The sequence below is a fragment of the Rhinoderma darwinii genome, chromosome 1 (genome assembly GCF_050947455.1).
Source record: "Rhinoderma darwinii isolate aRhiDar2 chromosome 1, aRhiDar2.hap1, whole genome shotgun sequence".
NCBI lineage: Eukaryota > Metazoa > Chordata > Amphibia > Anura > Rhinodermatidae > Rhinoderma > Rhinoderma darwinii.
In genome coordinates this window covers 160,936,586-160,963,334 of record NC_134687.1, presented here as the reverse complement: position 1 = coordinate 160,963,334, position 26,749 = coordinate 160,936,586, and positions in this window count along the sequence as shown.

Sequence of the window (26,749 nt, the reverse complement as noted above, 5' to 3'; positions counted from 1 at the left end):
ATGTTTCGGGTCATTGTCGTGCTGGAAGACCCAGCCACGAGCAATTTTTAATGTCCTGGTGGAGGGAAGGAGGTTGTCACTCAGGATTTGACAGTACATGGCTCCATCCATTCTCCCATTGATGCGGTGAAGTAGTCCTGTGCCCTTAGCAGAGAAACACCCCCAAAATATAATGTTTCCACCTCCATGCTTAACAATGGGGATGGTGTTCTTTGGGTCATAGGCAGCATTTCTCTTCCTCCAAACACGGCGAGTTGAGTTAATGCCAAAGAGCTCAATTTTAGTCTCATCTGACCACAGCACCTTCTCCCAATCACTCTCAGAATCATCCAGATGTTCATTTGCAAACTTCAGACGGGCCTGTACATGTTTTATATAATCTATCTCTCACTGGTAAAATTAACCTAGCCTAAAAATTCTAGACTGTTCATGACTTTGACAGTGGGCAAAGTTACAAAATCAGCAAGGGATCAAATACTTATTTCCTTCACTGTATATGTTGAAATGGGAAAGGGAGTTGGGGGTGTTTTTTTTCTGAAGATAATTGGATTACAGCCTCAAATTGGGCCGCAAAACACTCTAAATTTGTGAATAATACTGAATTAATGAGGAAAGTTCACTTTAGGTGGTATTTGAAGCTTTCCAGATTAGCCCATATTATTACTGGTTCTTCTAGACTATGTTGGAGAGGTAGTGGACAAATAGGATCCCCTCTTCATATGTGGTGGTCCTGCCCAACAGTTTCAGGTTTATGGGCTCAAGTATTTGCACTTATCTCGGAATTTGTACGGGTTCCTGTGCTGATATCCCCTGCTCTGGTAATTTTGGATATTAATTTGGGAGAGATAGATCAATCGGATAGATTACTTATTATAGCCACTAGAATGGCCATCGCAAAATCTTGGAAATCTCCGATTTCCCCCTCCTTACCAGAGTTAATTAGAAGGGTTAATAGTCAGTGCTACCATGAAACATACTTAGTTTCTGATTTAGGTCTTCATGTTCGTAATGTGAGGAGATGGAATTCTTGGACTCATTCAAACTATTTTGTTTAAATATTGTTTTTAATAGATAATTTGAGATACATATTTCTTGTATGGAGTGTCAGGCTGGGTTCACACAACCTATTTTCAGGCGTAAACGAGGCGTATTATGCCTCGTTTTACGCCTGAAAATAGGGCTACAATACGTCAGCAAACATCTGCCCATTCATTTGAATGGGTTTGCCGACGTACTGTGCAGACGAAAGGTCATTTACGCGTCGTCGTTTGACATCTGTCAAACAACGACGTGTAAATTGACTACCTCGGCAAAGAAGTGCAGGACACTTCTTTGCAACGTAATTTGAGCCGTTCTTCATTGAACTCAATGAAGAGCAGCTCAAGATTTACGAGCGTCACAGACGCCTCGTATATTACGAGGAGGAGCATTTACGTGTGAAACGAGGCAGCTGTTTTCTCTTGAAAACAGTCTGTCTTTTCACACGTAAATGCCTGCTATCGTACCCTTAATCTAACACAGACAGTATTTTTGTGTTTTATGTTCTGATGATCTGATTGTTGTAATGTTCAACTGGACCTTGGTCCTTTATGTGTGTTTTCTGTATTGTAGAAAATCTTTCGATAAAAATTAAGATTGAAAAAAAAAAAAAAAGAATAATGCTTTCTCGGCAAGCAAATTATTAACTTCTATAACCCACGATGATCAGCTGTTATCGCCATGTTATTAATATAATTTGTCAAATAGTTACATGTACATTTTTTTCTATTGAGCTGCATTACTGATAGAATTTGGAAATTATCCTTGTACATATAATAAGTTTAATGATGTAAACATCCATCTTATGCTCATATCTACTGTGTGCCTCTGTGATCGATAATCGGTGGTGGATAAAACTTGTGTCATGTAAACAGACCTTTATACTATTGGTCCAATGCTTTGCTCAGATAGTATACAGTATTTACAAAGGCACAGTCTAGATTTATATCACATGTAATCTAAACAAATTTAACATGAAAAGTATCATTTATCTTCTCACGCCGAGACACCCTTTGTTTTCTGGTGAATTCATGCTCTGTAAATCTAATACATAGAGGTTATGTGGGTTATTTTGCAAACCATTTAGCTGGGAAAATACTGAGTAAAAAAAAAATATCCATTGAAATGAAGGGTTACATATTTACATAGTACGGTTGAAAAAAAGACACATGTCCATCAAGTTCAAACAAGGAATGGGAAAGGGAAGGGAAAAAAATTCTACACATAGGAGCTAATATTTTTTTGTTCTAGGAAATTATCTCAGCCTTTTTTAAAGCCATCTACTGTTGCTGCTGTGATCAGCTCCTGTGGTGACTATTCCATAGATTCACAGTTCTCACAGTAAAGAAGGCTTGTCGTCTCTGCAGGTTGAACCTTTTTTTCTCCAGACGGAGGGAGTGCCCCCTTGTTATTTGAGGGGGTTTTACATGGAACAGGATTTCACCATCTATTTTGTATGTGCCATTCATATATTTATATAAGTTAATCATGTCCCCCCTTAGTCGTTTCTTTTCAAGGCTAAATAGGTTTAATTCTTTTAATCTTTCCTCATAACTTAGATTCTCCATGCCCCTTATTAGCTTAATTTCTCTTCTTTGTATTTTTTCCAACTCCAGTGCATCCTTTCTATGAACTGGAGCCCAGAACTGAACTGCAGATCACCCTCACTAATGCTTTGTAAAGTGGTAATATTATATCCCTGTCCCGCGAGTCCATGCCTCTTTTAATGCATGACAATATCTTGCTGGCTTCTGAAGCAGCTGATTGACATTGCATGCTGTTATTTAGTTTATGATCTACAAGTACACCCAGATCCTTCTCAACAAGTGACTTCCCCAGTATAGCTCCCCTTAGGACATATGATGCATGCAGATTGTTGGCACCCAGATGCTTAACTTTACATTTATCTACATTAAACTTCATATGCCAAGTGGATGCACAAACACTTAGTGTGTTCAAATCCGCTTGCAATTTACGAACATCTTCCATAGACTGAACAATACAACATAGCTTGGTGTCATCTGCAAAGATAGAAATAGTGCTATTAATTCCATTCTCTATATCATTAATGAAGAAGTTGAATAATAGTGGTCCCAGCACGGAACCCTGGGGTACACCACTTATAACCGGGGACCATTCAGAGTAGGAATCATTGACCACAACACTCTGGATACGGTCCTTGAGCCAATTCTCAATCCAACTCCAAACTATACTCTCTAAACCTATAGTCCTTAATTTACCCATTAGACGTCTATTTTGACAGTGTCAAATGTCTTTGCAAAGTCCAAAAACACTATATCCACAGCGGCCCCTCTGTCTAGGCTTCTGCTCACCTCTTCATAAAAACAAATCAGGTTGGTTTGACAGCTTCTGTCCTTAGTAAAACCGTGCTGGCTGTCACTTGTAATACTATTTTTTGTCACATAATCCTGTATATAGTCCCTCAATAGCCCTTCAAAAATTTTCCCCACGATGGATGTTACGATTGCTCGTTTATAATTACCCGGGAAAGACCTAGAGCCCTTTTTGAAAATAGGCACCACATTTGCCCTGCGCCAGTCCCTTGGCACTATACAAGTCACAAGAGAATCTCTAAATATTATGAAAGGGGGACAGAAATAACTGAACTAAGCTCTTTAAGAGCTCTAGGGTGTAACCCATCTGGTTCCGGGCCCTTTGTACATTTATTTTATTTAACTTAGCTTGCACCATATCTACATTCAGCCAATTTAGTATATTAACTGATATATTAACAGCCCTGGCACCGGCTACATCAGCTGCTTTTTCTTCTGTTGTATATACAGAGCTAAAGAACCCATTTAGTAACTCTGCCTTCTCTTGATCCCCTGTCACCAACTCCCCATTACCACTATTTAGGGGTCCTACATTTTCAGACCTTGGCTTTTTTGCATTTACATACTTGAAGAATTGTTGGGGATTTGTTTTACTATCATTGGCCACTTGCCTTTCATTTTGTATTTTTGCTGATTTTATTACCTTTTTATAAATTTGATTAAGCTCTTTATAATTTACAAAGGCTACAGCTGTACCCTCAGATTTGTATTTTTCAAATGCCATTTTTTTGTCATATATTGCCCTTTTTAGAGAAGGTGTAAGCCATGTGGGGTTTAATTTTAGTCGTTTATACTTGTTACCTATAGGAATAAATTTTGCACTATAATTACCCAAAGTAGATTTTAAGATTTCCCATTTATTATTTGTACCATTATATACCATTATTTGACATTAGTTCTATAAGTGTTTTTGCCCTCCCAGGCTGTGTTTGTTTTTTACAGTATAGGTAAAATATAACTATATTGTGATCACTGTTACTGAGGTTTTCACGAACATTGACATTCCCAACAAGCTCTGTATTAGTAGAAATGACCAGATCCAACAGAGCTTCACCTCTAGTCGGGTTTTCCACAAACTGGCCCATAAAATTTTCCTGCAACAGGTTGAGGAAATGTCTCCCCTTTGCAGTTGAAGCCGAACCATGACACCAATTAATATCCCGGTAAATAAAATCTCCCATTATCACTACAGTAGCAGCCTGTGCAGCCCGCTTCGTTTGTTTATATAGCTGATCTTCCATCTCTTCAGTTATGTTGAGGGCTCTATAGATTAAGCCAAAAGTAATGTTTTCAGTCTTTACCTCCCTTTGTAATTCCACCCACAAGGTTTCAATCTCCTCACAATCTTCATCCACTATTGTCTCTTTCACACTCGCCGTCATATCACTTCTCACATACAGACATACACCACCGCCTTTCCTGAGTGATACAAAATAAAATTCAACTGAACCATTTCAAATCCTAGTCATCTTCAAGTACTAAACATGCTAAAATACAGGTTAAAAAATTTGGGGGCTTACCTAACATATCAAAAATATAGAGTGTTTTATACTATTGCTTCCCATTTCAATTTTCATAAACTTACATTTAGGCTACATTCCCATCAGTATCGGAGGCTCTGTTTGGAACCTCTGTTGCAGATTCTGTCATATTGGATGGCAAAAATAGCACTGATTGCCTTATTTTTCCTATCAACCGTTGTCACCTCTGAAATCATGGTATGCATCGTACAATATGAATGGAAACCAGGATGCAGATGTGAGCAGAGTCTTACTGTTTGAAATACTGTGACACCTGTTTAATATAAGTTCTGATCTGCATCTACTTCTCTATAGCCATGTGAGGCAAACATGAATAGACTGAAGACTTTTGCAAGGAATTGTATTTAGATTAGATTTTAGGGTGGCCAGGGCCACCATCAGGGGGGTATTACTGGTACTCCCGCCAGGGGCCCGGCCACATGGATGAAGAAAAGGGGCCCGCCGGGCTGCCGTCGCCCCCCCTCCCTCCTCGGACTGTTGCCCCCCCCCCCTCGGACTGTTGCCCCCCCCTCGGACTATTGCCCCCCCCCTCGCAAGGCTCACGGGCCCCCCCTCGGAACACTCGCGCCCCGCCCCTACTAACGCCCGCGGCACCCCCCTAGCAATGCCCGCGGCACCCCACTAGCAACGCCCGTGGCACCCCCCTAGCAACGCTCGCGGCACCCCCTGCATACCTGTTGAAGATGCAGCATGTGCTGAAGCTGCGTGTGGAGATCCCGCCCCCCAGCTCCTCTACACTGCCGACAGGACCTGCAGGCTGGTGAGTATGTTCCCCTATCCATCCTGCTTCCCATCCCCCTGACCCCGTTTGTAGTATGTATAAAGTTGATTAAAATGTTTTTTGGTATTTTTTCATTTTCCTAGCGTTTTTATTGCCGCGATTTTCGTAATCGCGGCAAAAATTGTGCAGTTTTGCCGCGATTATATAAAAATCGCGGCAAAACCGCGTGATTTGTGCCCCAATTACGAAAATTGCATAAAAAAAGGATTCAAGACCTGAAAAGTGCTGTTAGGCTATATTCTCACAGTGCGGTCAAATCACGTTTTTGCCGCGATTTTGCAAAAATTGTGGCAAAAAAATGGGATTTCACCGCACTGTGTAACTAGACTAAGGCCTTATTCAGACGGCCGCGTTCGGTCCGTGACATACAGAGCGTGTATCGGCCGTATTTCCCAGGCTGAACACAATTCATGGAGCCGGACTCCTAGCATCATAGTATAGTCATCAGTGTTGCTGGGAGTCCCTGCCTCTCCGCGGGAATACTGTCCCATACTGTAATGATGCTTTCAGTACGGGACCGGGGACAGTATTCCCACGGGAAGGGAGGGACTCCTATGATGATAGATAACTGTGATGCTACAAACCCGGCTCCCTGAACTGTGGTCGGTCTGGGAAATATGGCCGATACACGCTCCGTATTTCACAAACCGAACATGGACGTCTGAATAAGGCCACTTACTTGCCTCCTATTTTTGGTGCGGATTGTGCACTGAAAATTCACTACAACTTACAATATAAGGCCTTATTCACACGAACGTGTTATACGTCCGTGCTACTAGCGTGATTTTCACGGGCGTCGCACAGACTTATGTTAGTGAATGGGGCCGTTCAGACTGTCAGTGAATTTCACGCAGCGTATGTGCGCTGTGTAAAACTCACGACATGTCCTATACTTTGAAGTCATTGGGTGTGTGCAAATCGCGCGCGGCACACGGAAGCACTTCTGGGTGACACGCGTGATTCGCGCTACAGCTGGTAAAGAAGAGAAGGGAAACATAAAAGCCCCTCCTTCTTTACTGTGTTGTAACATCAAAACAGAGTGTCATAATCACGCAGCCACGCACCATATGCTGATGCCACACCGAACTTTTGCTCGCGCAAAACACAGTGTTTTTTGCGCGTGCAAAACGGACACGTTCGTGTGAATAAGGCCTAAGGCGATATTCAGACCAACGTGTGTGAAATCAGATGTGAAGAACGGCCGATTTGCAGCCGTGCGGGACCCGTTTTCACAGAACCATCATAGACTTGAGTCTATTGAGGGATCCGTGAAAACGCACAAAAATAGGACATGTCCTATTTTTTTACAGGCCCTTCACACGGTCTGTTAGAACAACGATTATGTGAATAACCCCATAGAAATACATGCAGCTGTGTGACGGCCATTAAAAAAAACGTCCTTCACACGGACGATTAACACGTTAGTCTGAATAAGCCCTAACTCATGTGAATGGGGTTTGTCAAAACCTCATGCACGTGCAGCATTTCACCCCACAAATAATTTTTTTTCAGCTTTCCCAGTACATTATGCGGCACAATAAATGGTGCCATGAAAAACTACAACTTGTACCGCGAAAAACAAGTCCTCAAGTAAAAAAAATTATAGCTTTTGGAGGGTGGAGAGGAAAAAACAAAAGTTAAAATCCAAAAAATGGCTGAGAAGGGAAGGGGTTAAATAAGCTGCATGCCTATTAGGGTCTGTTCACACAATTAGCAAAAACAGTCTGAAAATACGGAGATATTCAAGCGAAAACAGCCGATTTTCAGAATTTTTTTACGGCTGTTTTTGGAGCTGTTTTTCTATAGAGTCAATGAAAAACGGCTCCAGAAACGTCTGAAGAAATGACCTGCACTTCTTTTTCGCGGCCGTTTTTTTATGTGGCCGTTGTAAAAAGAACGGCCCATCGGAACACAACGCCGTTTTTTTCTCATTGAAATCAATGGGCAGATGTTTGGAGGCGTTCTGCTTCTGATATTTCAGACGTTTACGGCCAGAAAAACTGCAGAAAATAAGCTGTGTGAACATACCCTAATGTTGCAGAGTTGTAACATATTTCATCCTTTACAATGTAAAGGGTTAATTTGCTGTAAATCCCCAGCAAGTTCTGTAAGGCTACACGCACACATTGAGGAATTTGGTGCACAAAATCCGTATCAAAACCGCAGGAAATTCCGCAGGTAAAATCTGCACCTAATAGTGCGTTTTTTTATACGTTTTTAGGTGCAGGACACTTCTTTGGACGTTTTTGGAGCCGTTTTCTCATAGACTCCAATGAAAACAGCTCCAAAAACGGATGTAAAAAACACGAGTTGCTCAAAAAACGTCTGAAAATCAGGGGCTGTTTTCCCTTGAAAACAGCTCCGTATTTTCAAACGTTTTTGGTCACTACGTGTGCACATACCCTTACATGGAAAACCCGAGGATGAGCAACTTTGAATGACAATGGGACTTAGGCCTTGTTCACACAGCTTTTTGCAGGCAGAAACATCTGCCTTCAAATTCCATAAGGCTTTCTCTGCCTCCCATTGATGTCAATGGGAGGTCAGAGACGGAAATGCCTGAAGAAAGGGCATGTCGCTTCTTTCTCTCGCGGGAAAAAAACACCTTCGCCTCCCGTTGAAATCAATAGGAGGCAATTTCGGACGTTTTTTGCCGCGGTTTCCGCTGAAAAAAATGTGGCAAAAAACTCTGTGTGAACAGGGCCTTATTCTCGTGCGGATCTGCTACACGCTTGTAGCATCTGCGCCAGGAATCAAAGGGAAAGCCTCCGATTTTTGCTGTGGAAAAACACATTGAACTTTAATGGCAACGTAAGAGCGGAGCATTAGTGCACCTTACTTCCTCACAAGCGCTTCCCCCTCCCTTCCCCCTTCACATCGTGTTGTTGCCCTAAGTTTATCGTGTAGTCAGGAAATCTCCTACCTTACAGTATAAACAACGTAAACTATAATTCACAGGGCTCCATTATGTCCTTTTAGCCTCCTGACGAAGCCGGTCGCAGGCGAAAAGCGCGTCGAGGCGCTCCTGTGCCATCTCTCCACGTCCCGTGCTGCCATCATGTCCACAGGTATATCCGTTTTCACACTACCTTTTTTGGCATATATCTGTGACTTTAGCCTGTATCTGCGCCAGTGATCTGTAGCGGGCACTTGCTTTGCACATTTTACAACGGGCAGCATTTCTTTTATAGATGTAGCCTCATATACATATATTTTGTATACCCTATTGGCATTATATTATACTTGTGCACATGGCATGTCTAGTATTGGGACGTGTTTCAGAGTTTGGTTGTCTCTTGTTTCCCTCATGGTATGTTGTTCCTTCACTGTAATTGACATTGGCACCAAAATCAGTTAATGCGTATAACGTACAAACGTGAGCTCCACAATTTCCGTTGCCCACCCCCGGTAATGGAGGGGTGGCCCCAGACATCTTGGCTGTATGGGGCCCAGAAATTCCTGATGGCGGCCCTGAGGGTGGCCATGCACCTCCGATGGCTTTTGCCCGAAAGCTATTCATCCCAATCCCCCTTATACACATGCACGCTTAGCTGAGAATGCATGTGTACTTAATGGGGAGAGAAGAATAAGCCGCTGAAAGACACCTCTGGCAGCATCTTATGTCCTGTGAGAATAAAGGATTGGTGATGTTGAAATCCAACATGCTCGATTTTTCTTTCCCCGACATCTGCCTTCCGTGGAGAGTCGAGACATCCCCCCATATACATTAGGTGGTCGGCCAGTTCCACCGAAATCGGCGGGTTTTGGCCAACGTTAATCAAATGTGTATGGACACCTTAAATTATTCTCAACTTATAAAGTGATGGCCTATCGCTCTTGAAAATTAAGCGCTGCAGCCCCTTCTAAGTTTTCCTTGTGCATCGGGGCTCCCAGCCACCCAGCTGTGCAGGGAACTGCAGCCGACCGTATACACTTAAAAGGGACTATGCTTCAGTTCAGTGCACAGCGGGTGTCAAGGGTGCTGCTGTGCAGGGAAAAACAGCGAAGGGACTATAGCGCTGCGGCCCCTTTATTATCATGATCAGTTGGCGTCTGAGGGGTCATACCCCCACCAATTATAATGGGAGCTCTCATGAAGTAAGCACTTCTTATCATCAGAGCACATTAACCCCTTAACGCCGAAGGACGGATATATCCGTCCTCTGCAGCTGCTAGTTCGCGCAGGAGGACGGATATATCCTTCCTGTGATGGCGTGGGTACTGCCACTGTACCCACGCGATCAGCGGCAGGTCAGTTATACACAGCCTGGCTCCTGCTGCAACTGCCGGAATTGAAGCGCGCTCCAATTCCGGCAGTTTAACCCATTAAATGCCTCTGTCAATAGTGACAGCGACAGCTAATGTGTTTGACAGAGGGAGGGAGCTCCCTCTATCAACCCATCGGCGCCCCCGAAAAGAAATCGCGGGTCGCCGTCGGGTTTCCCTGGCAGCCGGGGGTCTAACAAAGACCCCCAGATCTGTCTTCAGCAAATGCCTGTTAGGTCATGCCGGAGGCATGACCTAATAGATTGCCTGTCAGTTTTACACTGACAGGCAATAATGCTTTGGTATGCTGAGTATACCAAAGCATTATATATGCGATCAGTAGATCGCATAGTGAAGTCCCCTGGTGGGACTAAAAAAAAAATGTAAATCAGTTAAATAAAGTTTGTGAAAAAAATAAAATAAAAATTACAGTCAAAAGCAAATAAAACAACTTATTTTTTCCCAAAAAAGTGGTTTTATTTAGTAAAAGTGTCAAAACAAATAACACATACACATATATGGTATCCCCGCGATCGTAACAACTTGAACAATAAAATGAACACATTAATTAAACCGCCGGATGAATGGCGTCCAAAAAAAACGCAAAAAGCTACGGCAAAAAAAGTCCTATATACCCCAAAATAGTACTAATGAAAACTACACATTGGCCCGCAAAAATCAAGGCCACGTACGGCCACATTGACGGAAAAATTAAAAAAATTACGTCTCTTGGAATGCGGCGATGCAAAAACAAGTAATTTTTTTCTAAAAGGGTTTTTATTGTGCAAACGTAGGAAAACATATAAAACCTTCACATATTTGGTATCCCCGTAATCGTGCCGACCCATAGAATAAAGTTAACATGTTATTTACGCTGCATAGCAAACGGCGTAAATTTATAACGTGAAAATGAATGCTGGAATAGCTGCTTATTTTCAATTCTCTCCTAAAATAAAGTTAATAAAAGTTAATCAATATATTATAAGCATCTAAAAATGGTACAATTACAAAATACAACTCGTCCTGCAAAAAACAAGCCCTTATACGGCTATGTCGACGGAATAAAAAAAAAGTTACGACTCTTGGAATGCCACCGTGAAAAAACAAAAAATAATCCTTGGTCATTAACGTGCAAAATGGCCTGGTCATTAAGGGGTTAAGCTGAAGAGGAGAACCCAGGAGAAAAACAAAGCTCAAGTTGACTGATTTATGGTTAGAGTATGTTAGGTACTTAAGTTGGGTACTTGATATAAGTGCTGGCAGTAAGGGGCAGGACACTATATATACACATAACGTGTGCATGCACATACAGTGTATTGCGGAATGATCATGAGGATATAAAAAATATAAATAACAATGGTGGCATAGTGATTAGCATTGTGGTCTGGGGTCCTGGATTCAAACATAGCAACATCTGCATGAAGGGTATATCTTCTCATTGTACTTGCGTGAGGTTCTTCTCACATCCTGCTACATATCTATTATTAAAGAAAAATATATTGTCATTACTTTTTCCATAGGTTGCACTCAACTGCAGACTCTCAGTGGTGACTTGTGGACCTGCGACATGATACAAATGGATATTTATTTGAATTGGGAACTTGTTAAGACTCTCCAACATGCAGTGTCCAGCATCAAAATCCAAGTGGGACACGATAGACTGGAAGTCCTTGACACGTCATTGGTAGAAATATTATGCGATGCTTTTTACTTCCACTAAAAGTTTAGTTCATTTGTACCATGTGCTTAAATACTTATATCGTATACTCCTAAAATTGCTGCCCGCAAAATCTTACCAGAAAAAGTGCAGTTGAAAACGTTAACTTCAGCTATGAATTTCCACCTCAGCTGACCGGAATGTTTCTGTGTATCTTATTGTCAGTTCAGAAGCTTGAAAACCTCAGTCTAAAACCAATCCCCGCCAACTGTGCAAATCATTTTACTTGCTTGTGCTTTTCACTTTTGAAAGCTATGATTCACACATTTCTGTGGTGTGGATTTTTTTTTTGTTCGCAGGATATACATTTAAATGCTGCTTTAACCATGGCTGATTGGCTTATCTTTCTGAAAATGCGGTGACCACAATACCGTTCTTCAGTTGAGAAACACAACCTGAATGACAACTGATTCCCTTTCTGCATCTAACAAAAGGTGTTTGGGAAACATACATTTCTCTGCTTCCTTTACCAATCGTCTGAAATTAGACTCTTCACTCCCTTGTTTATGCAGAAAACTTATCTAGGCTGAAGACAGGCAGTTCCTGCAGGTGGATAGAAGCCTCCGAAATGTGGGCACACAAACCTATAAAGGGTTGTCATTTAATGAGAGAGCAAAATGGCAAATGTGTGGTTACAATGGTACCTAAAGGGTGTTTATTGCTACGTATGTGGTTTAAATTAGACAGATAAAACAATATTTCCACAGCTGAAGATTAGTATTATAACAAGCCCCTTACCATAAAATGTACCATATTTTCCAGAAATGAGTCCTTACTAAAGTCATTTAAATGCAGAAAAAATAAAACGTTAAGAGGTGTGTCCTCAAGATATAAATTCTATTATATTTTTTGTTCTGATCCAATGAAAAATTCTAATTCCTGAGGGTTTCCCCATTGGAATATACTTATATTCCCTTACATCCTGCAGCAGCACTATAATGGGGTATCTCTGCCCCTGTGAACTAATAGGACAGATGGAGTTTTTAATTTAATCAAACTAATCAACTAGAGTCTCCTCCCTATATAAGGATGCCCAGACCCTCTTACCATGTTAGTTTTTCTGTCCTTTGGACTTGGACAAGATGGGTTTGCACTGTTTGTTTGCATTGTGTTACTGTTTTCAGGTTGTTATGCTGAACTTCTGACATTCCTGGGAGATGTACTAAGGGTGTTTTAGCCTTATGCAGTCTGCAACCTGCTTTTTAGGGTTTAGCTTTTGTTACAAAAAATGCACCTTAAACTTTTTCCTCTCTCTAGGAAGCTGAGGGCGGAAATGCCCGGAGAGTTCAGTGTTTCTCAGATAAGAGTCTTTGAGAAAGTTTAGTATAAAGAGCAATCCTCTTCCGTTTGTTCATGTATGCATTTAGTCTGGACATATTGCTGCACTGCCTTATTGAGCGCAGCTATTGCTTGGTATAAAGTGCTAACTAATCTATTTCTTAGATGTCTTCAGCAGATTCTGGCAACAGAGATTGGAGGAAGCTCCTCAGCAGAAACAGTTGCCTGCTAGAGAAGAAGCATAAGGTGTGCACGTGCTAAACTCCAATTTATTAAAAAAAACATTTACCATAGGCAATACAGCACAGGAGGAGCCTGACCTCAATCGCGACACGGCACTCCCTGAGCTGGGGCCCGCCTGCCCCCAGCTCGCATCCTGTAAACCAGGACAGCCGTACCCCCTGCCACGGCTCTCCCCCCAGGCAGCCACCGGACCGCCGTCCGGCTTTCGTTACTGCCCAGGCACAAAACATCCTGGGGACCTGCAGTATAACTAGTGTCCCCTCACGTGCGAGTTCACGCCGCCGTATAGCTAGTGGTAAACTCGTCGCGGTCCACCACCTAAACCGCTCTTAGCAGGAGTGCAATGCCATGATCCAATCCGGCTTTACATCACATAGCATAGCATAACATAACATTAAATTATTTCTAACAAGGGAGGGTTAGGTGGGTCTTTCCTTCTCCTGGTAAATACTGCTTTACCTCTCTCTGCTCCTCCCTTATAAACCCTTAAACCGCACCCTCTCCCCTATCGCTCATTACTTATGCGCTCAGCTAGCACTTCCCACCATCACTCCCCTTTGTTACACTTATCTCCAAGTGAACAAAGAGTTCACCCACCTCCCCTAGACATGCTGGTGCCGTTGGCCATGCGGCCAGCACCATTTTAAAACCCCTACTACACCTAACCACCTTTATCAGGGACGCCCTGGCCCCCCTTATGCTTCCTCGGGCCTAGTCGTCCCTAATAAGATGCACACATGCTAAACCCTTAGTAACATACTTTAAACATTAAAAACACATCAGTCTTAATTTATTAAAAAACATTTACCATAGACACTACAGCGCAGGAGGAGCCTGACCTCAATCGCGACATGGCTCTCCCTGAGATGGGGCCCACCTGCCCCCAGCTCGCATCCTGTAAAGCAGGACAGCCGGGCCCCCTGCCACAGCTGTTCCCCGAGGCAAACCACCATCTGGCTTTCGTGACTGCCCAGGCCCAAAACATCCTGGGGACCTGCCGTATAACTACTGTCCCCCCACGTACGAGTTCACCCCGCCGTATAGCTAGTGGTAAATTCGCCGTGGTCCACCACCAAAACTGCTCTTAGCAGCGAGTGCAGTGCCATGATCCGCCACCAAAAAAGGTAGGCTGCTCTACCGATCTTACCTTTTTTACCCCCTAAAAGCTCCTTTCCACCAGTCCTCCAGTTCTTCCTGCAAATTGTTGTTGAATATGTTCAGTCCCACATCTGATAAGTGTACGCCATCCTTCCTATATATTCCTTGGCACCCAAAATCAATGTCCTTGTGCTGAATAAAAACTCCTTCCGTCTCCACCATAAAGTCCTTCATGGCCTTGTTGACCTTCTTCCTCACCATTTCAATGGCCGCTGCTAAGGTTGCCCCCATCCAACTTTGCCTTTGAATAATCTCTGACCACAAAAACTTTGCTCCTGGCCACCTTTCTTTCCATACGGCAACATCCACCTTCATCTTGTTGACCAGTACCCAAGCTTTGGTACTAGTCAAGTCGTTCCCACCGGTATGCATCACGATCCCCTGCGGGCGCCCCCCTTTTAGCTGCTTCTTCCACGAGTTTTCTCATCTGGAACCATCAAAGTCCACGTCTCCTGAACCACTTCACCTTGACCCCATCGCCTGGCAGGCCCAGTTGAAATCCATCCGGTCTCCTCTTTGCTCTCTCCCTGCGGCCCCGTACACAAAGGAGTGTCCCATCACCCATACACTGCGGGAGAGACAACATACAATCACTAACATAGCAATGGACGAATATAAGTCCGGAAGGCATTGGATTTCCATCTTCCCAAATGCTTAATTATTAATTATGGCTATCGCCAAAACCGTCCAGGCTATATGGATTCAAACTGATCCAAGGTAATATAAATGCCACAGTTACATGTGATGATATCATCAATTTGATTCCTGACTACCTGGGTGATACTATCTCAACAGATAGGGTTGTCAGACAGGATGGCCCTATCTACCACTGGCAGACACTCTCTCTAGCTTAAAATTTGAGTCACGGTTAATGCTACCAAGTACAGCATCTGTGAGTTAAAGTATGAGTCGTCAATAGACTCTTAGGGTCCGAGCTGACTAGAGGTTTAGAGAGCTTCTCTAACAAGAAGGTAGAATTATTACCGCAGTCAGTTCAGGTAGTTCAACGTGAAACCTCCTCTGACATCACAGAAGTCAATACTGAGGCAGACCAAGGTTCCCTAGAAGGGAATTAAGAGGCTTCATAGCCCTTAACAAAGTCAATCAGGATGACTGAGCAGTCTAGGGCTCTGTGTTAAGTCGCATTTCCCCCTGGAGGCGGTGATTCTGATTCTACTTCTGACACCAGAAATACTAAACTCTGACACCAGATCCCTTCCTGTATGGGGCGCCTCCAACTCTCTTCTGAAGCTGGTAAGATATAACCCTTCCTATGTTTTAAGATCAGGCAGTCCTATTCAATACGCTTCCTCTGGAAGCATTTGCCATACTGCTCCTTTACATCAGGTAATTCTGGATGTCTGCTTTCTACAATTCCTAGAAGGAAAGGTATAGACCTCCTATTCTTCGGAAAGAATAGTCAAATAGGAGACAATTACATCCATGGCAATGAGATGTCATGGCCCCACTAGTCTTGAAGGATGCATGCCTTCAAATAGAGATTTTCTGAGAGGCAGAAAAAATGGCAAAGTACAGCTGTGTAGATATGAGGCAGTGTCAAGCTATTCTTTAGGATCTCTTCGGTTCCCCACACCTTTTCTAAGGTGGTGACTGCTATAGCTGCCTGTAGGAACACAGGGTATACCTGTGGTTCCGTACCTGGATGATTCATTTGATGCGCCACCTTCAAACTACTGTCCAATAATTCCAACGCTGTTGGTTAATAAATTGGGAAAGTCAGACATATGTCCAGCAAGAACAAGCACGTTCTTAGGCTTTTTCATAAATTCCCAGGAGATATTCTCCCATCCGCCTGCTTGGCAGGAAAGGATATTGGCAGCACAGGGGCTTATGTTCATGTCAGTAGCTGCAGAGGCAGTTCTTTGGGACTTAGGACACTGGCGATCCCCTCCAGAGAGAGATCCAGAACCGAAAGGTAATACAAACCGGAGTGGTTGAACAATAGGTGCACCCTGTCATTCCAAACACATGAAACCATCAGATGTGGAAACATCTTAGGGACGTGAGGTTCCTGGTCCAGAGAATTGGATCTTGTTGATTACAGATGCATCTCAACTAGGTTGGGAAAACTCCTAGAGTGCTAGACAGACTGGGCCTCAAAGAGTCCCCTCTAGAGCTCTATGTCCATGATCCTAAAGGAACTCAAAGAGGCAGGGTGGTACCCAATCAGAACCCTTTCTCAGGAAGATGGGAAAGATCATGGTGTGGACAGAGTTGAATCTACCCATCCTCTGCTGTATATATGCAAGGCTCTGACTGAGTCAAAGGCTAACAGTCTGGGAACAATGTCTCTGAATCTAGAGATCTTCAAGCAGGTCACCAGATGTGGGAAGTGCCAGAGATCAATCTCATGGCCAACAGGTTCAGCGCCAAGGTGGAAACATTCTCTTCCTTTGTCGGGGTAACAATCCCTTGGAAGTGGATGCCCTGTTCATCCCTATGCGGTTCAGGCTGGCCTACGTTTTCCCTTCGGTTTCCATGATACCCAGGGTATTGATGAAAATCAGGCAATACCAGGCTACGGTAAAAGCCATCATACCGTTCTGGCCACAAAGGTCATGGTATTCCCACCTCATTCAGATGAGTCGAGGGTGTTACTGGAGACTTCCCCCAGTGCAGAACTTGGTGTCTCAGGGCACTCAATTCTGCAGGACCTGAAGACATTCAACCAGACAGCCTGAAGGTTGACCAGCCCCTTTAGAAGCTAAAGGGCTCTCCAATCAATTCATGAAGATCTGCCCACAGTCCAGGTCTGGAACTACCAGGAAGAATTACACAAGGGGCGAATTGATTTTTTTCAGCATTATATCCCATTTAAGGAGTGTATAGTTGCAACCCTCGACTTAACAACATCCTACAGTTCCAGTAGGAAGGATTCATGAAAGGATTGAGTCTATCGACCTGGAAGGTCCAAAATTTAGTCTAAGCCGCATTTTGTGTAAGATCCTTGTCACAAGAGCCCTTATTGAAAAGGTTCCAGAAATGTTCTGCTAAATGAGACCTGTTATCCTCAGACCTATTGCAAAAGGAGACTTTGCATTAGTCCTAAGAAGTTTATGATTAACTACCTCTGTACCTCGGGAAGAGGTCCCACATAATTACCTATCCTAAGAGGTTATTTCCTCCTGGTCATAATCAAGGGCGGACAAAGGTTGTGGAGAGCCCCGTGTAGGGGGTGGGGTGTGTGGGACCCCATACTCTCCAATGGCTTACCATGGCACACTAGGTTCTGTCAGTCCAATGGTGCACCAGTAACTGTGAGCACGGTTTCAGTCCCCAAATTATATTATACTGGGCTCTTGTTCATCGGCACGGTTTGCACATGAGGGTTGTCCGCCCATAACCATAACATCTGTCAGAACAGGGGAACTTCAAGCCTTGTCATCAGGGGATCCATACATCAGATTCCTCCTGGAGATCTACTTGGCTTGGAGTAAGAGATTAGGAAGGTTGAGAATTTATTGTTTCTGTAAAGAAACAGACTTAAAATCCACTAAACCTTACCCTGGGTAGATGAAGTGCAGAGGTCAGTAGACTGGCTTACAGTGTTAGATCTCAGATTCACCTCATTCAGTCTAAAACTACTCTACTAGAGCAGTGGACACCTCTTGAGCTGAATAAAGTCTGATCCCGCTGGATCAAATTTATTGTGCAGCTTGGAGCTCACATTTAATATTTGTCAACCATTATAGGCTGAATTTTGGTTCTCTGAAGAGACGGCTCTTGAGCGGTCAATCTTGGGTTCCTCCAGTCAAGAGGGCCCTCCCTATGGGGTTTCTACTTGCTATTTCCCCATTATTGTGCTGCTAGAGGACGTAAGGGAAGAGTAGATTTCTGACGTTAATCTGTTTTCCCTTAGTCCTGGGTGCAGCACAAGCTTCCCGTCCTAATTAAGCCTACTACTTTATAATAAACAAATGGTAGGAGGGGCTAGACGTCCTTATGTTGGGAGGAGACTCTAGTTGATTAGTTTGATTAAATTAAAAATTCCATCTTTCCTACTAGTTCACAGGGGCAGAAATACCCCATTATTGTGCTGCTGCAGGACGTAAGGTAAAACAGATTAACATTAGAAATCTACTCTTAATCTCCTTTTACTAAACCACATTATAATCATTGTGGAACTAAGATCAAATGGAGCAGATATGGACCCCACTACCTGAAATTATTAATGTTTTTATCTAAAGAACACGCTGGGAATTTATTAAGACTGGCGCTTCATACACCAATCTTAATCTAAAAAGCGATGGAGTAAGGCTTCGTTCACATCTGCGCTAGGGCTCCATTCCGACATTCCGTCTGAGCTTTCCGTCGGAACGGAGCCCTGACAGACACAAACGGAAACCATAGGTTTCCATCACCATTGATTTCAATGGTGACGGATCCGGTGCCAATGGTTTCCGTTTGTCTCCGTTGTGCAAGAGTTCCGTCGTTTTGACGGAATCAATAGCCTTGACGGAAAATTCTGAGGCAACCCATGAACGGTGGCCTGACGCAGATGTAAACGGAGCCTTAGAATATTGTTTTGGTATCTCTATAAAGATTAGATTCACAATGATGCCTATTGAATGGCCCTTTCGGCCACCAGCAGATTTGAGCTGAGAAGTGTAAAAAAAAAAGGGTGAAATTACCTGTTATATTTTTCTACTGAAAATTACTTAAAGTACATTTTTATATATGAACTAAAAGTAATACTCTTTATGAAAAAAAAATTACATCCTGCGAGGCAAGATACATTCATAATGGAAATAAGGCTCCTGAATGATTTAGAGTATGGTTTCTTTAATTATTGCCTGAATGTATTAATTAATGATTGTTGTTAGGGTGGCTTGTTGGGTTTTTATGAATAACCTAGAAAAATAGCATAAAACTAGAGCATGAAAACCAATGAAACACATGCGCAGTATTTGCATTTTTTTGCCAAAAGGTGTAATTAATTTGTGCTTTTAGTTATTTCAGTGCACTAACAAGCGTATCATGTTTAGAAATGCAGTAATAATTTATACAGAATACAATTAGCAACATGTTGCTTTTTTGAAAGTGCGGCATAACATTTATATTCAGGAGGTTGGATAATAATTGGAAGGATTTAAAGGGGCAGTTGCCTTAACGAATTTTACAAATTCACATAGTTTTGTCACATATTTTACATGCAGTTAAAGAGCTTACCTAAAACTCCACCTATGAGCTTCTTATGTTTCCTGTTATAACTTCCTGTTACTTCCCTGCTATGATGATACAATAGGGTGGTGTAGGCTTTATGGTAGCCACAAGGAATAAGAGTTAAGGCCCTTTTACACGGGCCAATTATGGGGCAAACGAGCGTTCACCGTACGCTTGTTCCCAATAATTGCCCTGTGTAAACAGGACAGCGATCAACAGATGAACGAGCAAACGCTTGTTCATCTATTGATCGTATCGTTTTAAATGCTCAAGGTATTATCGTTGTCGGTAGCACATCTCCCACATCTAACAGATGTGTGCTAACATGATAGAAATGTATGGGGACGAGCGATCGGAGTAATGAGCACTCGTCCCCATACTAGCTCCTTGTGAAAGAAGCAAACGAGTACCGATCAACAAGCTGTCTCGTTGATCGGCACTCTTTGCAACAGCCAAAATTGTCCGGTCTATATGTACCTTAAAGTGAAATTTCATAGAGTTATACAGTTTCCAGGAAGTTATGCAGTACAAAACCCCTCCCCCAGGGACCAGGGAGTGACAGGGGAGATACAAAGCCTTATTTATGTGTATAGTTACAGTCCTGCCTTATCTATGCTTCCATTAGTACAATAGAGCTATCATTAAATCTCCTGCCCCCTGCTGTCCTGGTCCCAGTCTACACAGAAAAGCTGATAAGTGAGCTGCAGAAAACATGAAGTCTCAGCTTATTGCGACTGCTCCAGTATCTAGTGTGATAACTGAAATTCTGTAGTTCAAGTTTTATTTTTTCAGGCTAGTCAAAAAAAAATAAAAAAAAATACCAAAAATAAAAAAATATGTTTGAAATAAAAATCTGATTTAAATAATATGCCATTTACTGATTATACCCTTTAAAATTTAACTTTCTAATGTTATGTTATTATAGGAAACACTCCAATTTGTTACCTTACCATTCTTGGAAAGAAATTTCCTGTGGCTTCTCTACAATTTATCAGCAGACTTGGGACTGTTTTATTATTACCCATAGACTGTATGGAATTTTAGTCTAAACAAAACACAAGGGAATTTTAGATTTCCTGTGTGATTATAGTGCAATAAAAAAATCTAGGTAACCTTAATATATACCACAACATGCTGTCCGAGATCATATCTGCATTTGTAAGTTTCTATTAATACATCACAGGTGTTGCAGGTGCAAAGGATTATGGACAATATATGAGGCTCTTTGGCAACGGTATTCCTAGAGGACGTCCAACAGTTATTATGTAGACATTTTCTTTAAAACTACTGTACTTGTCTTTTTCATAATCATACTCAGGAAATGAACCTTGTAGCTGTTTTTACAGGTGTACTCTAAGGCTGGGTTCACACGACCTATTTTCAGACGTAAACGAGGCGTATTATGCCTCGTTTTACGTCTGAAAATACGGCTCCAATACGTCGGCAAACATCTGCCCATTCATTTGAATGGGTTTGTCGACGTACTGTTCAGTTGAGCTGTAATTTACGCGTCGTCGTTTGACAGCTGTCAAACTACGACGCGTAAATTGACTGCCTCGGCAAAGAAGTGCAGGGCACTTCTTTGCAATGTAATTTGAGCCGTTCTTCATTGAAGTCAATGAAGAGCAGCTCAAGATTACAGGCGTCAAAGACGCCTCGCATATTACGAGGAGCAGCATTTACATCTGAAACGACGCAGCTTTTTTCTCCTGAAAATTGTCTGTCTTTTCAGACGTAAAAGCCTCTCATCGTGTGCACATACCCTTATAGGTTTTATTGAAAAATACGACTCATAACTATAAAGCATCATTGGATTGAGTTAAAATTAGCCTAACGTTAACATATTTGTAGAAGTTTTTATAATATACAATAATATATGACCTAGGAGCATGATATGTTCCAAAAATAACACACAGTCATAAATTGTGTACACGCTGCATGTTATATGTTTTTTATTTATTTTAGAAATTGGTCATTTCGGGGAACCTACTTGATACATTTAGATATTGCATTATATTATACAGATGTTACAGATATGTTTTAGTGATGTGTTCATGGGTAAAGAGGGCCATTGACATTAATTTGTCATCAATCTAATGTGTACTCCTACTTTCATTGAAATTAGGTTACCCTCAGATGAGACAAGTGCCAGGATTTGCCAATAAATAGCCAATGCCTTTTGCCAACTTAACATAGACAAATAACCGGGCTCGGAAACCAGACCACTGGCAAACACTGAGGCAGCTCTACCATTCAACTAGAGAAGGTGTAACATCAATATCTAAAAGTAGTCAAAATGGGATTAAAGAAATTGTAATGATGTAGTTGAAAATTATTTACAGTATTTTAGGAATATATCAATGAAAATAAACTCACAAATCTGAGGAGGTGAGGTGTTACATTTGGATCTTTCAAATGGATTTATTGTATAAAAAAATTGATATATAAAAAGAGAACTTGCCAAATCTCTTCTTTAATTCCTATAAGTGTTTTTATACTAAGAGAAGTGTCATTAGCATGGTTGTTGACTCTTCTCTCAGTCCTCTACCTCCAGCCTTAAAGGGGTGGTACAGGGTTAAAAAAAAACATGACGGCTTTCTTTCAGAAATAGTGCCACACCTGTCTATGGGTAGGTTTGGTAGAATGGGGCCGAGATGCAATACCACACACAGCCTGTGGACAAGCGTGGCACTGTTTTTGTAAGAGTGCAGCCATGTTTTTCTAACCCTATACAACCCTTGCCTTAGTACATTCCATAACATTACTTGGTTGAAAAACTACTTTGCTGTATTCAATGAAGCATGGGAGGACCTCTTTCTTGTATCTTTTGGCTTTTTCAATAATTCATTATTCATTGGAAAAATTATGTCAAATAATAAACAAATAATAAAAAACATAGATAACAGTACACATTGATGCAGATTTATTAATACTGTCTTAAATTTAGACAGCCTGGACTAGATGTGGCAGATTTATCACAGGGGCTCATGATAAATAATAAATTTGGCGCATCTATAAACAATTTTTTCTAACTTTAAGCGAACTTTATTTTTTGGCTTACTTTAGACGAAATAGTTTGCGCCAAAATTTTGGTGCAAGGTGGCACATCAAACCATGCCCCTTTCATCTAAACCATGGCCCTTATTATCTAAGCGGTGCCAGCTTGTTGGACGAGATAGTAAAAGTGTCTCAAAGTTAATAAATGAAGAACATTTCGAATAGCAAATCTGCCAAATTATCTTTGCTGAATACATCAACCGCATGGGATGTCTAGGAGTTACCCTCACTTCTCTTTGTAGCCTGAACTACAATGCTACTTAGAAAGTTTGTCCCACGTAGGTTTGACTTCTTCTCCTAAGGCCTTATTCACACGAACGTTGAAACAGCGGCCGTCCCACGGACCAATGTAATTCAATGTGGCAGTTCACACAGCCGTTGTTTCAACGGACCGTGTGAAGGGTCCGTGGGAAAATAGGACATGTCCAATCTTTTCACACATCACGTATCCCTCCATAGACTCCCATCTATAGGGGATGTGAGACATCGCATCCCACAGCGCCGAGCAGGGACGCACCTCGGATGTGAAAAACTGCAGTTTTTCACGTCCGAGGTGCGCAGCGCTTGTGTAAATAAGGCCTTACGGGGTTGTTCACACAGGGCGGATACTCTGCGTAAAAGCACACAGTGCCCTGGTCACCGCAGGAAATTATGGCTGAAATTGTGGTGTAGCTTTTTGGCTAGAATGTCCGCTGTGGAAACTACACGTAAAAAAAAAAAGTTTCATACTTACCCTCTAATGTCCTGCAGCCCGGCCTCCTGGGATGACGTTTCATCCCATGTGACCGCTGCAGCCTGTGATTGGCTGCACGGGTCGCACGGGATGAAACGTCATCCAAGCAGGCCGCTGGACCAAGAAGCACAGAATTCTGGCTAAGTATAAGATGTTTTTACAATTTTGCGGCGTAATCGCAGCTTTTCTGCCGCAAAAATCGCAACATCTGCTATTTGCTGTGGGTTTTACCTTCTCATTGTATACAATGGGGAAAACCCGCCACAGGAAAGCAGTGATTACACAAATACAATAGACATGCTTCAGATTAAAAAAACGCAAAGCAAGGCAAACTGAAACCTTAGCTTCCATTATCCTCACCATTGAACTCAATGGTGATGGAAACTTAGCTAATGCTTTCCTTTTGTCATCGTTGTGACAGTCGACTGCACTATTTATTTGGTCAAAACGACGGAACCCTGTCACAACGGTGACAAACGGAAACTATTAGCTAGGTTTCCGGCACCATTGAGTTCAATGGTCAGGGAAACGGAAGCTAAGGTTTTAGTTTGACTTTCCGTTGAGGTGTTAACCCGACGGAAACCTCAGACAGAACCCCTCAGCGGAAAGGAACGCTGATATGAACACAGCCTTAATCCTGAATTTTAGTTGGACTGACTTCTGGGCCTGTGACCTCTGGCTTGATTTTATTCATTTGATCCCTGTCGTAAACCCTTGCCTGTCCCACAGCTCTTATATTATAGACTTTGGTACCACATCCCGTCACCTGTTTTAATTTTGTCCAAGATCTGTTCTGCCAAGCCTGTTATTCCTTGCAAGTGACCCTGAAAAAAATAAATTGTTCTTCCTCCCAGAAAATCTAAAACTAAGACACAGTTAATCATCTCAGTATGATAAATATCAACATCTGCATCAATATATCAACATATGAAGCCCTTACAGGCAATGTAATCGAGTACAACAAGGATAGGGAATTTCCAGCAGCTCTAGGCTATTGGCATACAATTGAATTTGGCTTATTTTCTACTGCACAGGGAAATGCATTAACTCGTTTTACTTTACATGTCTTGATTTGCTACTCAGAAAGTCCTGAAATAAAAGTAATAACCCAACTATTCTCATTACATCCCCTAATAGATTAAGAATGTTGACTTGTTACATTAATGCAGTTTTAATTTGATTTATGTTATTCAATTGTTAACTAAAGTATTGACAGTTAAAATCTCGTTTTTTAAAAGCCGACTATCAATGTTTTAATTGTTGTCATTTTTTCATTATTTATATCATTTATTTCTTTATTCATAGCATTACAATGATGACAATTATTATACAACTCAATATTTTCCAATGAAGTTATTATAGTCAGAAGTGCTTAACCCATAATGTTGTCTGCTAAATCTTGCAGTATTAGGGCATGACCAGACGTGGCGGAATTGCTCTGGAATTCCGCTGCGGACAGTCCGCTGCGGAAATCCGCAGCGTACACATTTCTCCATTGCTTTCCACAGCTTTTTAGTGAGGTTCGTTTATATGTTGCGGAAAACTCTGCTGCGGACAAGAGGCTGCGGTGCGGAATTTGGTGTCCGCAGCATACACTGGTTGTTGCGGACGTGTAGCGGACTTGTTGCGGACTCATTGCGGAATTTCTCCATTGACTTCAATGGAGAGTAAAAATTCCGCAATGAAGTCCGCAGATGTTATGTGTGCTGCATAGCGTATTTGTTTTACGAACATGACATTTCTTCATTCTGGCTGGACCTATGTATTTCTAGGTCTACAGCCAGACTGAGGCCCCATGCACACTAACGTAAAAACGCCCGTAATCCCGAGCCGTTATTACGGCACGGGCAGGCCAATAGAAGTCAATGGGGCTCCCGTAATTACGGGTGACTACGTGTGTGCACCCGTAATTACAGGAGCGTTGCTCGGCGACGTCAGTAAATAGTCACTGTCCAGGGTGCTGAAAGAGTTAAACGATTGGCAGTAACTGTTTCAGCACCCTGGACAGTGACTTCCAATCACAATATACATCAACCTGTAAAAAAAAATAGAAGTTCCTACTTACTGAGAACTCCCTGCTTCTTCCTCCAGTCCGGCCTCCTGGGATGACGTTTCAGTCCAAGTGACGGCTGCAGCCAATCACAGGCTGCAGCGGTCACATGGACTGCCGCGTCATCCAGGGAGGTCGGGCTGGATGTCAAGAGAGGGACGCGTCACCAAGGCAACGGCCGGGTAAGTATGAATTTCTTTTACTTTTACTAGTGAAAGCGCTGTCCGTTTTCTCTATCCTGCACTGATAGAGAGAAGGGAAGTACTTTCACCTCAATACGCAACGGCTAGTCCGCATCAATTTAATGCCCATTTTAGGCAGAGCCGCAACAGAATCTGCAACGCAGATTATGTGCGGAATTGATGCGGACAGTGGCGGAAGAAATACACCACGTCTGGTCATGCCCTTATGAAATGCTTGTCAAGGGAGAATTCCTTTCTGAATTTACAGTGCGCAACCTTAAAGAGGCTCTGTCACCAGATTTTCAAACCCCTATCTCCTATTACAGCAGATCGGCGCTGCAATGTAGATAACAGTAACGTTTTTTTTTTCAAAAACGAGCATTTTTGGCCAAGTTATGACCATTTTTATATTTATGCAAATGAGCCTTTCTTATGTACAACTGGGCGTGTTTAAAGTTATGTCCAACTGGGCGTTTATTGTGTGTGTACATCTGGGCGTTTTTACTTGTTTTACTAGCTGGGCGTTGTGAATAGAAGTGTATGATGCTGACGAATCAGCATCATCCACTTCTCTTCGTTACCACCCAGCTTCTGGCAGTGCACAGATACACTTCTATTCACAACGCCCAGCTAGTAAAACAAGTAAAAATGCCCAGATGTACACACACAATAAACGCCCAGTTGGACATAAGAAAGGCTCATTTGCATAAATATAAAAATGGTCATAACTTGGCCAAAAATGCTCGTTTTTGAAAAAAACAAAACGTTACTGTTATCTACATTGCAGCGCCGATCTGCTGCAATAGGAGATAGGGGTTTGAAAATCTGGTGACAGAGCCTTTTTAAATTGAATGTCCATCTTGTTTTTGAGGTTTAAGATCCTGCGTTAAATCATTTCATAGTAAATGGGCTGGACCTCCATTTTTATGATACAGAGCTTTAAATCATATGTTTAGGTTCCTGTGCTTGAAGCCCACCAAGCACAACATCCGTATGGAGTGTACATGTTGTCTATGTAGGTTTTTTTCTAGGTTCTCCAGTTTCCTCAATTGGCTAAATATGAAATTGACCCTAATGTTTCTGATATAGGGATTTTAGGCTGTAAGCCTCATTGGGGACAGTGACCAATCTAAATGGTGACCATCTCCATGAAGCACTTTGGAATAT